Source organism: Oncorhynchus mykiss, chromosome 25 (assembly GCF_013265735.2).
Source record: "Oncorhynchus mykiss isolate Arlee chromosome 25, USDA_OmykA_1.1, whole genome shotgun sequence".
NCBI lineage: Eukaryota > Metazoa > Chordata > Actinopteri > Salmoniformes > Salmonidae > Oncorhynchus > Oncorhynchus mykiss.
Genome location: NC_048589.1, coordinates 24696701 through 24715938, shown reverse-complemented (window position 1 = coordinate 24715938; position 19238 = coordinate 24696701). Strand labels below are relative to the sequence as shown.

General features: G+C 43.1%; 1 long non-coding RNA gene across 3 annotated transcripts in view; it reads left to right on the top strand.

Annotated features, from left to right (window-relative positions):
- The first annotated feature begins 6297 nt into the window (after positions 1-6297).
- LOC110505693 overlaps positions 6298-19238 on the top strand; it is a 33464-nt gene continuing 20523 nt past the window's right edge. For 2 of the 3 annotated variants that reach the window (XR_005039576.1, XR_005039575.1), the window contains exons 1-2: positions 6298-6915; positions 7578-7732. This is a non-coding gene — a long non-coding RNA (uncharacterized LOC110505693). The remainder of the gene's footprint in view (positions 6916-7577; positions 7733-19238) is intronic. The other variant, XR_002470853.2, reaches the window with a different exon arrangement.

Sequence of the window (19238 nt, the reverse complement as noted above, 5' to 3'; positions counted from 1 at the left end):
GAGCATGTCTGATTATCTCCATAATAATGGAGGTTATTAATATCTTTGCTACAGCCATGTTATAATCAGGGCTCATGAGGTGGCAATAGCCTTGAGGTTAGTGACAGCAGCCAATATTGAATTGTCTGTTCAAATCCCCGCCGTTGTATCTTTGATCATGGCACTAACCTCAACAAACTACATTGCATATCCAAATGAATGAAATAACTAACATTTCATGCCTCACTCTTTTGCTAGCCATTGACATGGGATCCTCAGCAATGGAGGATAGAGATGAGGCCTTCACAGAGCACCTATACAGCTGTGGGGCTGTCACAGAGGTCCTCAAATTCGTCACCTGTAACCTACACTCTGGTAATCCCCCCCTAAAGTGCTTTTTCTCGTCATTTCAGGTGAGTCACTTTAAAGCATTTTCTTAATTAATGGAAAATGCATTATGTTATTCCTGGTTAGATTATTGTGAGATGCCTGTAGTAGGCTATATAGAAATAAGGACACTTACATTTCAAAATCTTCAAAATAGAGGTCTAATTGAGGTGTAGATTACATCTCATGTGCTAGTGTTCGAACTTGTAAATAAAGCTGATTTCTCTTAATGTCACACTTTATGTATAATGCCGGGAGCCGCTTGTGGATTTGACAGCTCTAACGTAGGTCCACCTCAGACACTGCCAAAAAAAAACACTATTCAGGTGTTGGCTAGCGTGGATCTGATACAATCTAGCCCAAGGTTCAAATAGGAATACAATGTCAGATATTTTGTATTTTACAACAATTTAATGTCATTGTACTTTGTCTAATAGCACAACCAAAATGGCCTGGATTGCAATTGAAATTACGTTAAAAGTACATAGTGCAAGGGATTCTGCTCGTATTATTAAAGCAGTTGTGAAGATCTCCACAGACCTGTGACCTTTGTGTGCTATCTTGAGCATGTACACTTTCTATTATTACATAAGAAGATATTTACAGTTGAAGTCGGAAGTTTACATACACCTTAGCCAAATACATTTAAACTCAGTTTTTCACAATTCCTGACATAAAACCCCCCCTGTCTTAGGTCAGTTACGATCACCACTTTATTTTAAGAATGTGAAATGTCAGTATAATAGTAGAGATAATTATTTATTTCAGCTTTTATTTCTTTCATCACATTCCCAGTGGGTCAGAAGTTTACATACATTCAATTAGTATTTGGTAGCACTGCCTTTAATTTTTTAACTTGGGTCAAACGTTTCGGGTAGCCTTCCACAAGCTTCCCACAATAAGTGGGGTGAGTTTTGGCCCATTCCTCCTGACAGAGTTGGTGTAAATGAGTCAGGTTTGTAAGCCTCCTTGCTCACACACGCTTTTTCAGATCTGCACAAAATGTTCTATAGGATTGATGTCTGGGCTTTGTGATAGCCACTTCAGTACCTTGACTTTGTTGTCCTTAAGCCATTTTGCCACAACAAGTATGCTTGGGGTCATTGTCCATTTGGAAGACCCATTTGCGACCAAGCTTTAACTTTATGACTGATGTCTTGAAATGTTGCTTCAAAATATGCACATATTTTCCTTCCTCATGAATGCCGTCTATTTTGTGAAGTACACCAGTCCCTCCTGCAGCAAAGCACCCCCACAACATGATGCTGCCACCCCCGTGCTTCACGGTTGGGATGGTGTTCTTCGGCTTGCAAGCGTCCCCCTTTTTCCTTCAAACATAACGATGGTCATTATGGCCAAACAGTTCTATTTTTGTTTCATCAGACCAGAGGACATCCAAAAAGTAGGATATTTGTCCCCATGCGCAGTTGCAAACTGTAGTCTGGCTTTTCTATGCTGGTTTTGGAGCAGTGGCTTCTCCCTTGCTGAGCGGCCTTTCAGGTTATGTCGATTTTGGACTCGTTTTACTGTGGATATAGATACTTTTGTACCCGTTTCCTCCAGCATCTTCACAAGGTCCTTTGCTGTTGTTCTGGGATTGATTTGCACTTTTCGCACCAAAGTAGGTACTTCTCTAGGAGACAGAACGCATCTCCTTCCTGAGCGGTATGACGGCTGCGTGGTCCCATGGTGTTTATACTTGCGTATTATTGTTTGTACAGATGAACGTGGTAAGGATGCCCCAAGGATCCCAAGGATGAACCAGACTTGTAGAGGTCTTGGCTGATTTCTTTTGATTTTCCCATGATGTCAATAAAAAAGGTACTGGGTTTGAAGGTATGCCTTGAAATACATCCACAGGTACACCTCCAATTGACTCAAATGATGTCAATTAGCCTATCAGAAGCTTCTAAAGCCATGACGTCATTTTCTGGAATTTTCCAAGCTGTTTAATGGCACAGTCAACTTAGTGTATGTAAACTTCTAACCCACTGGAATTGTGATACAGTGAAGTGATAATCTGCCTGTAACAATTGTTGGAAAATGTACTTGTGTCATGCACAAAGTAGATGTCCTAACTGACTTGCCAAAACTATAGTTTGTTTACAAGACATTTGTGGAGTGGTTGAAAAATGAGTTTTAATGACTCCAACCTAAGTGTATGTAAACTTCCGATTTCAACTGAATCATTACAGCAACCTCAAAATGTGGCCATGGATGTGTTACTAATTTTAAGGTTGAGTAAATGAAGAGTTTCATTCAAAAACGCTATATATCCATTTTCAGAAGTATTGGTAAATTAGCTTTTATTGTTTAAAGAAATGATGAAAGAGATTTGTGTGTTTTATCACTATCTAATCATGGCATGGGGTTGTTCAATCACAGACATGCATTTGTTTCAAATCTATCACTTGATTGTTTAATTTGAGTTGAATTGAAACAATAGCTGTTAATGACTTAACAAATGCTACATATGCCTAGTATCATTGACGATATATGACGTATTGTCATTGTCCAGCATCACTACTCTGGACGGCTCTGACTTAGAATACGTGGACAACTACAAATACCTGGGTGTCTGGGTAGACTGTAAACTCTCCTTCCAGACTCACATTAAGCATCTCCAATCCAAAATTACATCTAGAATCGGCTTCCTATATCGCAACAAAGCATACTTCACTCATGCTGCCAAACATACCCTCGTAAAACTGACCATCCTACCGATCCTCGACTTCGGTGATGTCATCTATAAAATAGCCTCCAACACTCTACTCAACAAACTGAATGCAGTCTATCACAGTGCCATCCGTTTTGTTACCAAAGCCCCATACACTACCCACCATTGCGACCTGTACGCTCTCGTTGGTTGGCCCTCGCTTCACACTCGTGGCCAAACCCACTGGCTACAGGTTATCTACAAGTCTCTGCTAGGTAAAGCCCCGCCTTATCTCAGCTCACTGGTCACCATAGCAGCACCCACTCGTAGCACGCGCTCCAGCAGGCATATCTCACTGGTCACCCCCAAAGCCAATTCCTCCTTTGGTCGTCTATCCTTACTTTTCTCTGCTGCCCATGACTGGAACAAATTGCAAACATTTCTGAAGCTGGAGACTCACATCTCTCTCACTAGCTTTAAGCACCAGCTGTCAGAGCATTTTACAGATCACTGCACCTGTACTTAGCCTATCTGTAAACATCCCATCTATGTACCTACCACATCCCCATACTTTATTTTGCTCCTTTGCACCCCAGTATCTCTACCTGCACATTCATCTTCTGCCGATCTACCATTCCAGTGTTTAATTGCTATATTGTAATTACTTCGCCACCATGGCCTATTTATTTCCTTAACTTACCTCATTTGCACTCACTGTATATAGACTTTTTGTTTTATTTTGTTCTACTGTATTATTGACTGTATGTTTGTTTATTCCATGTGTAACTCTGTGTTGTTGTATGTGTTGCTACGCTTTATCTTGGCCAGGTCGCAGTTGCAAATGAGAACTTGTTCTCAACTAGCCTACCTGGTTAATTAGAGGTGAAATAAATCAAATTTAAAAAAAATCTCTCAATAATAATTCTCACAATAGCACATTGATAGTAGTCAGTAACAAATATCAAAGCCAAGCAGGGATGGCCTTAGATACAACCCTGGATGGGAGACCAAAAAGATAACTGTAGATAGTTCAACTCTCCAGGAGGTTCTGCCCATCATTGATTTTTTTCTGATACTGGATATAACTTTGAAAAATCTTATGTTGTTTCAAAGCTACAAATTCAACAACATTTATCTACGTTTAAAATTGGTTACCATTATGACATAATCCTGTGGTTGAAATACTAGCCTCTAAACAACATTTTCCGTTGATGACTTTTTGCATATCCAACGTATTTTCCACATAGATTCTACGTCACAATACGTTGACAAATTACGTTGAAACAACATTTATTCAACCAGTTTGTGCTCAGTGGGGCACCTCTGGCAGCAGGAGAGGGACATCCACCTCCTGGGAGGAGGAGGGATTTTATTGCTACACACAAGTTGCTGATGTCCTCTCTCCTTTAGCCCTGGAGCTTTAACAGCACCCAGCTTGTGGTTCCTAAATAATGAGGTCAGAACTTTTCAGCCATCCCATCACATCACAACACACATCATACCACATAACATCACACCACACCACAACACCTCCTCCTCACCCCCTGCACCCTCCCATCCTGCTCTCCCTCCCTGCAGGTTTGGGAGCACATCACACCACACCACATCAGACTACATCGCATCACGTCACATTCCGCTGGAAGCAGCAGCAGCAACATCACCACCCCTTTTGCCTCCCACAGGCTGCATGTTGCCCCGCAGTCCTCCTCCTCACCCCCTGCACCCTCCCATCCTGCTCTCCCTCCCTGCAGGTTTGGGAGCACATCACACCACACCACACCACATCAGACTACATCGCATCACGTCACATTCCGCTGGAAGCAGCAGCAGCAACATCACCACCCCTTTTGCCTCCCACAGGCTGCATGTTGCCCCGCAGTCCTCCTCCTCACCCCCTGCACCCTCCCATCCTGCTCTCCCTCCCTGCAGGTTTGGGAGCACATCACACCACACCACATCAGACTACATCGCATCACGTCACATTCCGCTGGAAGCAGCAGCAGCAACATCACCACCCCTTTTGCCTCCCACAGGCTGCATGTTGCCCCGCAGTCCTCCTCCTCACCCCCTGCACCCTCCCATCCTGCTCTCCCTCCCTGCAGGTTTGGGAGCACATCACACCACACCACACCACATCAGACTACATCGCATCACGTCACATTCCGCTGGAAGCAGCAGCAGCAACATCACCACCCCTTTTGCCTCCCACAGGCTGCATGTTGCCCCGCAGTCCTCCTCCTCACCCCCTGCACCCTCCCATCCTGCTCTCCCTCCCTGCAGGTTTGGGAGCACATCCAAATCTATTACGCACAGGGCCAAGCCTAGCTACTCTCTGAATGAACTCTTCACAGCTGGACCCAAATGACTTGCAGGTGTCTCTGTAGGCTGCACATCACTGGCTCTCTACTCACGGTCAAAGGGGGCATCACCTTTGCTACATTGGGGATCACAGCTGGTGCAGCGTAACACTCGGCAGGAAATGTCTGACAGCAGCCCGCCAGCGTGAATCTGGGAAGTGCCCATAGAGAGAGAGAGGAGAGTGCGTTAGAGAGAGAGAGCAAGGGTTGGAAGTGGGGGGATTGGTGTTTTGTGAATGCGAAGGCCAAACAGGAAATGCTGACCAACTTTTGAATGTGCTGCTGCCCCATCTGACAAGGTGCAAGTGCAACAACGAGTAACACACTGTGATAGTGAGCAATTTTGCTGGACTATGGATGTGATGCACGGTAGTTGTAAGCATGCTATGGTTCTCATATGTTTCTCAATCATTGCCCAGCTGCTGTTTTATGGACCTGGTCAGGCATATATCAGCCCCTACATAGTTAAAGCTCTGAAATGTTCCTAGGTGATTTAGGTGTAGCGTGTTGGCCAGATCCAACGGGTTGAGGAGAGTTTTATCTCCTCTCCCCAGAGAGAGGCTCTCTCAGTCCTGCGTGTTAACTTGTTTCCTGAAATCAAAGCACACACAGGAGCACTCACTGGAACACACACACACACAGACACACACAAGGCACAGACACACACAAGCAAGGCATAGACTCACACACAAGGCATGATAATTAACCAGCATAAAATGTGCTAGAAGAATGTTTGTTTATACTCCAGCTCAGAAGGTGGCGGTAATGCACCTAAACATTGTTTTGTGCACTGGCATGAAATCTCAATGAGAAAGAAGAAGACAAAGAAGGAGGCTGTGTTCCAGACCGCCTACATTGCAGTCATGTTGCTTAGATTATCAAAATGCTAAATCATACGGATGGGATTCCTGCCATATTAAACACTTCTTACATGTTTACAGAGATCTAAAACAGATGTAAATAGTCTTAGATCCATTCACATGCGATAGTAGTTTTTTTATGATCGGATCATTATGGGTGCCAGGTAGCCTAGCAGGTAACGCTTTGTGCAAGAAACTGAAAAGGTCGCTAGTTCGAATCCCTGAGCAGACAAAGTGAGAAATCAGTGGTTGTGCCCTTGAGCAAGGCACTTAATCCTAATTGCTCCAGGGGCGCTGGACAATAGAGTTCGCCAGCTTGTAGGCTAGTCCTAAAATGAATGTGGAAAGAATGGGGTTTTGGGATAAAAGCCTGAAATAAGGTCTTAGGTTAACACAGGCTAATGAGATCCTATAAGTTTTGTTCTATGAGATAATATTAATCAGTTAACATGAATTATGAAGCCTGTATGTGCTTGTTTTGATGAAATAAATACTTAAAAATTCATAAAAAGTTACGTTATCTGGTGAAGATTATCTGGAACGCCACCAAGACTATCAGACTGGACCAGCTAGAAGCCGGGTGAGCACAAACCACTCGTGCCCCTTCAGTGTCCGTTGGTACTAGGGCATGACCGTCATCAACGTAGCAAAACATTTCATTTCGACAAAGCATTTGGTATGTAATCGTCGCAGTGAAAATCTTAGGAGTAATAGCTAGCTAATTAGGTAGCTAGCTGGCTATCCGATTTCCAACAACATTAGCAACATAATTAGCGTAGCAGCTCAGTCAGGTATGTTCTATGCAATGATATAGCTAGCTGCCCAGGCTGTGACTAAAAATGTACATGTTGTCAACCAACCTAAAAACGATTCCCTAGTCAGCTAATTTATTACACTGACTGGGTCGGTGTCAAAGGGAATGAAACGTTAAACTGATAACATGTAGGTGAACGGTTCAGTGGCCTGTGTTCCAACATGCAATCACAGAATTTGAATCTCAGTCAAATTGGACAATTTTCTAAAGAAGAACCTCTAGGTACAATAGATGGATGGCAAATATTAGGCTAGTTCTCTAAATAAATGAATAGGCTATTTCATATGGAGCATGTCTGATTATCTCCATAATAATGGAGGTTATTAATATCTTTGCTACAGCCATGTTATAATCAGGGCTCATGAGGTGGCAATAGCCTTGAGGTTAGTGACAGCAGCCAATATTGAATTGTCTGTTCAAATCCCCGCCGTTGTATCTTTGATCATGGCACTAACCTCAACAAACTACATTGCATATCCAAATGAATGAAATAACTAACATTTCATGCCTCACTCTTTTGCTAGCCATTGACATGGGATCCTCAGCAATGGAGGATAGAGATGAGGCCTTCACAGAGCACCTATACAGCTGTGGGGCTGTCACAGAGGTCCTCAAATTCGTCACCTGTAACCTACACTCTGGTAATCCCCCCCTAAAGTGCTTTTTCTCGTCATTTCAGGTGAGTCTCTTTAAAGCATTTTCTTAATTAATGGAAAATGCATTATGTTATTCCTGGTTAGATTATTGTGAGATGCCTGTAGTTTTCATCCAAAAACTGTATTGGTAAATCAACTACAGCCAAGATATGTGTATTTTGAGTGGGCTATCCCTTTAGAGTAGAGTCTTTATTATCCCCAGTGGGCATTTAATTTTGCAGCACATAGTAAAAGCACATGACAATAAATATACACCAAAACAATATATACTGCAATAAGTTCACAACTACCAGTGCTACTACAGCTTATTGAGAAAGCTGATAGCAGCTGGCATGAAGGAGAGTTTAGACCTATTTGTTTTGAGAGAAGCAACATAAAATAATCAAACAAGGGATGCTGGGAGTCCCTCAGAATGGATGGCTCCTTACGTATGACTAGTGTCTGATACAGGTGAGAAAGGTCAGTAAAGCTCATGATCCTGCTACTTTGTTTCACAGTGTTACCCATCCCGTTCTTACTCTTTAAGTTGAATATTTCTAAAACAGCAGATCGTATTGAATGGTAAAATGGATTCAATGAGCGATCGATGAAAGATGGTCATCGGCGTCTTATCCACCCTGAAACGGCAGTTTCCTCAGAAATAACAAATGCTGATCTCTCTCAACTCAATTTGCTGTTGAGGAAAGTTCCAAGATATTTGTATGGATCGACGGCCTCTCACCATCTATCAGTCTGTATTGGCGGCAGTGAGCTCCTCCAGAAATCAATAGCCATATCCTTGGTTTTCTTGACATGAATTTCTAAGTAGGAGTGGTCACACCATCCAACCCTCTCCTCCATCACTGGGCCATGGCTCACCTCAACTTCCTGTCACACTCATGATAACCTTAGTCATCTGCAAACTTAATGGTATGTCTTGTCGTGATTACTCTGACAATCATTAGTGTACAGTACAAACAGAGGGGAAAGGACGCAACCTTGTGGTGAACCAGTGAAGGAGGATATTGTAGGGAACCATTGAATCTCACTGAGTTATTTTGATTAAAAAAATCTCTCAACCAGACTGTTAAAATCAAGAACAAAATTGGACAATAGCCTATCTGCTAAGATGTGGTTGTATACAATTAAAAGTGGAAGAGAAGTCAACAAATAGTAGTCTGGCATGGGTTTTACTGTACTTCCCTCGAGATGTTTAAGGACATAGTTAAGAAGAGTGACAGTTTCATCTTCCATCCCTCTCCCAATCCCATAAGCAAACTGCAATGGGTTTAATCAATCCTGAACCTTGGCCATAATCTCACCCTTAACAATATGTTCAAAGGCTTTTTAAACTGCAGTTTTTAAAAGTGGTGTCGTTAATACAACACGTTTCATCGTATTCCTGACAGAGCAGTTTGCTTTAATTGACCCTTAGTGTCTCATCATCATATCATGTGATGTTGATATTAAACGTCCTATCCTGTGACTATGTTCTCACCACGTCCGGACCAAATAGCACACAAACATATTTTGGGTCTCGTGTGCCTCGATACTACTCTGCCTATGTCACCCCACTTCTTTGTGGTTAAATATGGGAACTTTGAGAAAGATGAGCCATAGAGTCAGGGGGAGAATCTCAGTCATGCCAGTGACCTTTGAAAGGTCGCAGTGACTGGAGCTCGTTCATTGCCCTCTAAATATCACTCAGTATATGGCTCAATGGACCCATTATGGCTGACAGAGACACCGTGAAGGCCCAGTTATTGTAGACCAGCTGCCCTTTTCTCAGTGATCAGAGTAATGATCTTTGTGTCCAATCTTATGGACAAGCAGTGTTTCATACTCTAAAGCACTCACAGGTGTATCTGTATTCTCTGTAGGTGTGTTTTGATTGATGAATGGAAACCATGACGACTTGAATAGAGGTTGACCTCTTCCAATTAAACGTATGTGTTTTTGACTGTTTTGATAGAGCACAGATGCCACAGCCAATCATTCTAAAATCTCAAAGCGTGTAGCCTACTACAATCATAGACATTCGGTATTCCTTGGTGAAAAAAATGGGTTAGTGAAAAGTTTGATGTTTTAAAACCAGCACCTGATATGTTTTGTCATGTGTAGGCCTATGTTCTTCTCTGTCTGTTCTGTGTGATGGTGTTGTGTGTGCGCCTGTGACATCTTGAGAACTTGAGAACTTGTTCTCAACTTGCCTACCTGGTTAAATAAAGGTGAAAAAATCTTAATTTCCTCCTGAGGATCAAAAATGGTCAATTCAACGGATGAAAAAGTAACCAGGAGCAACTCGCTTTAGCCTCTAGGGTAAATGGATAGGATAGTCTACTTAATACATAGGCCACCCTCTATCGATACATCCCTCCACCCTCCCTCCAGGCCACCCTCTATTCTCAACAGATGGAGGAGAGGCAAAAAGGTCAGCAAGACCAAGGGAGGGAATAGCAATCAAATGTTACCTCCAGGTTACATTCCACCAAATATTTCAGCAATGCATGAAAATAATCATAACCAATAACTTGGGCTGACATTCCAGTCTTAGCCCTCAATCCACCTGCCGCAATGCTATTAGCAGTACCAGGCATGTCACTATTAGGTAAACATCTGAATTGAGCCCCTGTAATACCGCTGTGATTAAAGTGAGTTAAAATACATACTTTAAGGTGTGGTGACTGCAGTCCGTAAAATGTACCACTGCTCACTGAACATTTCAACCACTTGATTTTTGCAGAATAGGCCTAAAAGGCAAATGTGTTTTGGGAAGTCTAACTCAGTCTTTGGAAGTGCAGTGGAAGCTCAAAGTGGGCTGCAGGTGCGGGACTACGTCAGTGCTGCGGTACTTCAGGCACGAGGCCGAGAGATCAAAGATGCTAGGGAGGGAGGTCTCCACAGTGTTCAGTTCAGCAGACCCACATTCATAGACACTAGAAATGCACCCTTTCTAGTGAAGGAAGAAGGGAGGAAAGACAACAAGTGGGGAAGACGGGGAGGGTTGTTTGACTTTCTTTAATGAATCAAGCCTGGAGTGATTCAGGAGTTGTCCTCTTCCAAAAATAAGACATTTGGTCATGAGACATCTGTATTTAAATAATTAACAGATATCCAATGTGCTATTGTGCTTATTTTAGCTAAGAGATGAGTCAGTCTCTTATTAAGGCACTTATGTCACTACATTAATAATGCTTCATCATTTGTCACTCTCTTATTGCCAGTGCATGCTCTATGCCTCCAGAAGCACTTGCACAACTGCTGTTGCCAATACTAAAGTGATCTATGATCTGAACTGTGGCTAAAATGGAATTCCTTTAGTGACAGACACACAAGAACAATAATGTATTTTTTATTGAGTTATAATATCTTAGCCATTCTTAAATTAAAATATAATGTGTTGCTATTTCCAACTGTAGCCTACACTGAGTATAACAAACATTAGGAACACCTTCCTAATACTGAGGTGTTGAAAGTGTTTCACAGGGATGCTGGCTCATGTTGACGCCAATGCTTCCCACAGTTGTTTCAAGTTGGCTGGGTGTCCTTTGGGTGGTGAACCATTCTTGATACACACTGGAAACTGTTGAGTGTGAAAAACCCAGCAGCATTGCAGTTCTTGACACAATCCTACCACCATACCCTGTTCAAAGGCACTTTCATTTTTTGTCATGCCCATTCACCGTCTGAATGGCACACATACACAATCCATGTCACAATTGTCTCAAGACTTAAACTTCATTCTTTTACCTGTCTCCTCCCCTTCATTTACACTGATTGAAGTGTATTTAATAAGTTACATCATTAAGGGATCATAGCTTTCACCATAGCTTTCATAGTAATAGCGCCAGAGGAGATGGCTGCCGTTTTACAGGCTCCTAACCAATGGTGCTATTGTGTGTTTTTTTTTGCATTATTTGTTATTTATTTTGTACATAATGTTTCTGCCACCGTCTCTTATGACTGAAAAGAGCTTCTGGATATCAGAACAGCTATTACTAACCTCATACTGGACAAAGATTTTTTCTTTAACGAGTCAAACACAAAGGATTTACTTCAGACACTGAACAAGGCCTAAATCCCCGTCATTCACATGAAGATGAGATAGAGATATAGGGGACGTAGGTCGAGGTGCCTTGTAGGAACCCGACGGCGAGCGGTTAACCCACCTCTAACAACGTGCAATCATTGGATAATAAACTGGATGAGCTCCGATCAAGACTATCCTACCAACGGGACATTAAAAATGAATATCTTATTTTTCACAGAGTCGTGGCTGAACAACGACATGGATAACATACAGCTGGCTGGGTTTTCCATGCATTGGCAAGAGAGAACAGCTGCCTCTGGTAAGACTAGGGATGGCAGTCTGTGTCTATTTGTCAATAACAGCTGGTGCACGAAATCTAATATTAAGGATGTCTCAATTTTGCTCGCCTGAGGTAGAGTATCTCATGATAAGCTGAAGACCACACTATTTACCAATAGAGTTATCATCTATATTTTCCATAGCTGTCTATTTACCAACACAAACCGATGCTGGCACTAAGACTTAACTCAACAAGCTGTATAAGGCCATAAGCAAACAAGAAAATGCTCAGAGACTGCGCTCCTAGTGGCCGGGGACTTTAATGCAGGGAAACTTAAATCCGTTTTACCTCATTTCTACCAACATGTTACATGTGCAACCAGCGGGAAAAAAACTCTAGACCACCTTTACTCCATACATAGAGACCCGTACAAAGCTCGCCCTCCATTTGGCAAATCTGACCATAACGCTATCCTCCTGATTTCTGCCTACAAGCAAAAACTAAGGCAGGAAGCACCAGTGACTCGCTCAATACGGAAGTGGTCAGATGACGCAGATGCTAAGCTACAGGACTGTTTTGCTAGCACACACTGTGTGTCTGGGACACACTCTGTCTGGGATTCTTCTGATGGCATTGAGGAGTACGGCACATCAGTCACTGGCTTCATCAATAAGTGCATTGTGCATCCCCACAGTGACCGTACGTGCATACCCCAACCAGAAGCCATGGATTTAAGGCAACATCCTCACTTAGCTAAAGGGTAGAGATGCCGCTTTTAAGGAGTGGGACTCTAACCCGGACACTTATAAGAAAATCTGTTATGCCCTCTGACGAACCATCAAACAGGCAAAGCATCAATACAGGACTAAGATTGAATCCTTCTACACCGGCTTCCGATGCTCATCGGATGTGGCGGGGCTTGCAAACTATTACGGACTGCAAAGGGAAGCACAGCCGCGAGCTGCCCAATGACATGAGCCTTCTAGGCGAGCTAAAGGACTTCTATGCGCGCTTAGAGGCAAGCAACACTGAAGCATGCATGAGCGCACCAGCTGTTCCGGAAGACTGTGTGATCATGCTCTCCCCAGCCGATGTGAGTAAGACCTTTAAACAGGTCAACATTTACCAGGCCGCAGGGCCAGACGGATTACCAGGACGTGTACTCTGAGCATGCGCTGTCCAACTGGCAAGTGTCTTCACTGACATTTTCAACCTCTCCCTGACCAAGTCTATAATACCAACAAGTTTCAAGCAGACCATCATAGTCCCTGTGCCCAAGAACACCAAGTCCACCTGTCTAAATAAATACCGACCCGTAGCAGTCGTGTCTGTAGCCATGAAGTGCTTTGAAAGGCTGGTCATGGCTCACATCCACACCATATCCCAGAAACCATAGACCCACTAAAATTTGCATACCGCCCCAACAGATACACATTTCACTCCACACTGCCCTTTCCCACCTTACAAAAGCAACACTTACATGAGAATGCTATTCATTGCCTACAGCACCTCGCTCAACACCATAGTGCCCTCAAAGCTCATCACTAAGCTAAGGACCCTGGGACTGAACTCCTCCCTCTGTAACTGGATCTTGGACTTCCTGATGAACTGTGTCAGGTGATAAAGGGTAGGTAACAACACATCTGCCACGCTGATTCTCAACACGGGGGCCCCTCAGGGGTGCGTACTCAGTCCCCTCCTGTACTCCCTGTTCACCCAAGGCTGCATGGCCAAGCACAACTCCACCATTATTAAGTTTGCTGACTACACAACAGTGGTAGGCCTGATCACTGACAATCACCGACGAGACCACCTATAGGGAGTAGGTCAGAGACCTGGATATATGGTGCCAGGACAACAACCTCTCACACAACGTAATCAAAAAAGGAGATGATTTTGGACTACACGAAAAGGAGGACCGAGCACACCCCCATTCTCTTCGATGGGGCTGTAGTGGAGCAGGTTAAGAGCTTCAAGTTCCTTGGTGACCACATCACCAACAAACTATCATGGTCCAAACACACCAAGACAGTTGTGAGGAGGGCATGACAAATCCTATTCCCCTCAGGAAACTGAAAATATTTAGCATGGGTCCTCAGATCCTCAAAAAGTTATACAGCTGCACCATTGAGAGCATCACTGCCTGGTATGGCAACTGCTCAGCCTTCGACCGCAAGGCACGACAGAGGGTAGTGCGTACAGCCCAGTACACACTTCCTGCTATCCAGGACCTCTATACCAGGCAGTGTTAGAGGAAGGCCAAAAAATTGTCAAAGACTCCAGAGACCCTAGTCATAGACTGTTCTCTCTGCTACTGAACGGCAAGCGGTACCGGAGCACGAAGTCTAGGTCCAAAATGCTTCTTAAAATTTCTTGCGACTCTCAAACCCGGATCCTGGAGCGTAATCATCGCCTCAAACTAATTAGCATAACGTAGCGCACATAAATATCCCTAAAAAATCTTCCTATTCATGAAAATCACAAATGAAATATATTGAGACACAGCTTAGCCTTTTGTTAATCACACTGTCATGTCAGATTTTCAAAATATGCTTTACAGCCAACGCTAGACAAGCATTTGTGTAAGTTTATCATAGCCTAGCATAGCATTATGCCCTGCTAGCAGCAGGCAACATTTTCACGAAAATAAGAAAAGCAATCATATTAAATAATTTACCTTTGAAGAACTTTGGATGTTTTCACTCAGGAGACTCTGTTAGATAGCAAATGTTCCTTTTTTCCAAAAATATTATTTTTGTAGGCGAAATAGCTCAGTTTGTTCTTCACGTTTAGCTGAGAAATCGACCGGAAAATGCGGTCACTACAACGCCAAACTTTTTTCCAAATTAGCTCCATAATATCGACAGAAACAAGGCAAACGTTGTTTAGAATCAATCCTCAAGGTGTTTTTCACATATCTATTCGATAATATATCCACCGGGACAATTGGTTTCTCATAAGAAGCGATTGGAAAAATGGCTACTTCTGTACTTTACGCAAGATTATCTGCGGGAGCCATCATGTGACCACTTGCTCAATGTGGTCCCTTACGGCTATTCTTCAACATAAATGCGTAAAAAGACGTCACAATGCTGTAGACACCTTGGGGAATACGTAGAAAGCGTAAGCTCATTCGTAGCCCATTCACAGCCATATAAGGAATCATTGGCATGAAGCGCTTTCAAAAAATGCGGCACTTCCTGATTGGATTTTTATCTGGGTTTCGCCTGTAACATCAGTTCTGTTGCACTCACAGACAATATCTTTGCAGTTTTGGAAACGTCAGAGTGTTTTCTATCCAAAGCTGTCAATTATATGCATAGTCGAGCAACTTGTCGTGACAAAATATTCTGTTTAAAACGGGAACGTTTTTCATCCAAAAATGAAATACTGCCCCCAGAGTTTCAAGAGGTTATTAACAGCTTCTACACCCAAGCCTTAAGACTCCTGAACAGCTAATCAAATGGCTACCTGGACTATTTGCATTTTTTTACACTGCTGCTACTCTCTGTTTATTATCTATGCATAGTCACTTTGCCTCTACCTACATGTACATATTACCTTAATTACCTCGACTAACCTGTGGCTCTGCACATTGACTCTGTACCGGTACCCCCTGTATATAGGCTCGTAACTGCTATTTTATTGTTGCTCTTTAATTATTTTTTCAACTTCAGTTTATTTTTCTTAACTGCATTGTTGGCTTAGGGCTTGTAGTAAGGAAGCATTTCACCTGTTGTATTCGGCTTATGTGACACATACAATTTGATTTGATTCTTCCTGTTGAATACAGAATGTGGCAGAGCTCGGTTTTGGTTTCTTGAAAAGTTTGTTTGAAAGTGTATTGGAAAGTTCTTGGTAGCTTGCTAGCTTTTTAGTTTGGATCCTGCAACGCAGTTGGCATCATTTGCTGGGACTGCTTATCTCTTTCCAGTGATCCTGCCAATGACAGGTCTGAGGAGCTAGCCTAGCTGCTAGCTAGCTGCATATCAAGCTAGCTGGGTTTTCTTGAACACAGCCTGCAATGCGGTAAGCCATTGTGGCTGGGTACGCGGATTGTCACTGGTTTGTGGCTGTCTAGATCACTGCTGTTTGTTGTTTTCAATCTTCACTGTGACCTGCCCTGTCTGGAACTGCAAGGAGTAACAGCGTAACCTACGTTGCTAGCTACCGTGACAAAGACCAAAGCCTGAGGGAGTACCGTTGAGGACAGTGGTCTCTCTCTATCACACATGAATGATCTTTTAAACTAACAAAAGACACAACAAGAAAATAGCTTCAAGTGTTTTATACTTGTGGATTCTACTAATAAAAGAATGGACGACCTGACCAGAGAGGTCCAGGATCTGAAGAACAGTTTCCAGTTCTCCCAGAGTCAGCTTGATGAGTTGAAACTGGAGAACCTCAAGATGACAGCAATCTGTAAGTCATTGAGAGAGGTCATATGTTCTGTGTGTGAATCCATGATAACAATGACAGATAAATCATATGTCTCGGGGGACAATCAAGGAGGAACAACATGGTTGTGGACGGAATTACAGAATCTCCACACGACGGAGTCTGAGGTCAAAGTGAGGGAACTGATCTCTGAGAAATTGAAGATGGACCACAGGAGGGTTGAGGTGGAACGCGCCCACAGGACTGGAAAACCCACCACTGGCCCAGGTGATAGGCCCAGGCCGATAGTGGTCAAGTTCCTGAAGTTCAAGGACAAGGTAGCTGTTCTGGAAAGAGCCAAGGACTTGAGAGGAACGTATATCTTCCTCAACAAGGACTATCCGGAAGCTGTGCGCCAGAAGAGGAAAGTACTGATCTCAGCCATGAAAGCTGCCAGAGCGCGTGGGGACATTGCTTACATCCGCTACGACAGGCTCATTGACCACCCTCCCTGCCAGAAGCCTGGAAGGGACGAGAGAGCTAAGCCTATGGGTTCGTAGCTTCAACCCCGCAACACACACACACACACACACACACACACACCAATTGATTAATGGACTGCTGAATGTATATATTTTTTTCTTGCTTTGTTTGCTCTTTTCAGTATTATGTCTATCCCTGGTAAGCTACCCAGGAAATGGCTGAAAATAGCCCATATTAATATATGTAGCCTTACACCGTACCCAAACTGGCTGCGCTCGTGCACTATTGCGTGCAAATTGATTTTGTCCGCCCACACTAAATGCAATCACGACACGCAGGTTCAAATATCAAAACAAACTCTGAACCAATTATATTAATCGAAAAGCAATAAACATGGCCATTTAGCTAGCTTGCAGTTGCTAGCTAATTTGTCCTATTTAGCTAGCTTGCTGTTGCTAGCTAATTTGACCTGGGATATAAACGTTGAGTTGTTATTTTACCTGAAATGCACAAGGTCCTTTACTCCGACAATTAATCCACATATAAAACTGTCAACCGAATCATTTGTAGTCATCTCTTCCTTCATCCAGGCTTTTTCTTCGTGGTACTTTATATAGCGATTGGCATCTCTATTACCACAACAACTGACCTAACTCAGTTCATATTTCAATTTTTGGTACCAGTTACTGAAATCCACAATGGTTTTACATTTCTCTACCTTTTGAGTTGCACATGGATACAGTGTCTCTACGAAGTTATCATTCTAGTTAAGATTAGTTGTGACTTGTTTGAGGACTAGCCTACATCTGGTGTGGCCTTTGTTGTTGCTGTAGACGGTGTAACTTCGTCGGAATTTCCAGTCGCTGTCTCATTGAAATCAATGGCATCTGAATTCATCAGGCTATTGTGCTTTGCCTAACAGAGTACAACAATAGGAAACCCTCTTTGCTCCCCCTACTCCAATACCTCTGTCATGAATCATTCAGTTCTCATGTGTTTACCACCACCACTCCTGAAGAGTCTTATTGTGGAGTTAAGGCTTTTCCCTCTGTGACTGACTCTTGACTCAGTAAGACCTCAATCATCTCTCTCCATCAGCTCAGTCATCTCTCTCCATCAGCTCAATCCTAACCCCTTGTTAATTCAGGTTTATTTCTACAGTATGTGCTATCACTCTCTTTCAGCCCACAGACTTAACATTGTGGCTTTTTTCATGTCCTAATTTAAATTTTTCTCTCTTAATTATGTTTTTTTTGTCCACTTTATTTACCGGATAAAGGGGGACCTGTGCAGTCACCTTCATGACCTCTCTTGAGTGAGCGGTACACTCCTCGCAAAATAGTACCTGCGTAACCCGCCCCTCAATTGGCTGTGAACACCAGATACAGTAGATGTATCCTCCAGCGAATCACATTCCAAACTCCTCTTTGCTGATAGAGACAGATGTTGGGGACAAAACTCATACAAATACTGAAGCTTATCTTCATGAAGGCCAAGTATCCGTTGAAAGTTTATTTGTTCACATCCTAATAATGTGTTCAGTTTTGGGTACCTGTCTACTCCTTACAAATGGGTGGTCTGAGGAGTGATCCCAGACTGCTAAAGTATCAAGCGGTTTTCTTTTCTACACTTGCCTCGAGTTCAAAACGGTTCAAGCTGTGTGACAGTGGGATTCGGGGGGCCTTTATTACATCTTCTCTTGGGAGTGCAAGCCACCAGCGGGAGAGTGGGGGTGTCTTTACTGTTGTGCCTAGCAAAAATAGCACTGTCATTTCCAATGGCACATCTCTGGTATGGGTCGGGTTTCTGAAAGCCCACTTCTTGAGCATGTCTGGGGCCATCTGGGAGAGATTTGGAAACCCAGCGTGAATAAAAACATACAAATGTATTTCATCAGTAGGCTAGGAGGGGCTGCGGACGGAGTCTAGAAAAGGGTGCTGCATTTAAGGACAGCCCATCCCCTGCACACTCCCTACTGTCTGGGAGAAAGAGGGAGTTTACTGTTTACTCAGCTTGTGGAGAGCAGGAGACACAATGTTCAGTTGCGGGAGTCTTGCAGATATTGAGAGAGGTGGAGGTTGCCATTCGATGAGAGAAAAGAGGGGGCCTTATCTGTCATGGTTGGTTACAAAAGGTAAAAACAAAGTGACCAGGAAGCTCTCCTAGATAGTGGGATGGACATGATGTCCATTCTAATGGATCTACTGCAGTAGAGGCATGCACTTCATGAGATTCAAAATTGTTGTTTTTTTCACTGATCTACACAACCTCTGCCTACTACTGTCAATTAAATGAAAAGACCGGAAAGTTTCCACCTCACTGAACTATCGCTAGGGGGAATTGTCCTCATAATAACTTGTACCTCATAAATATCTGTACA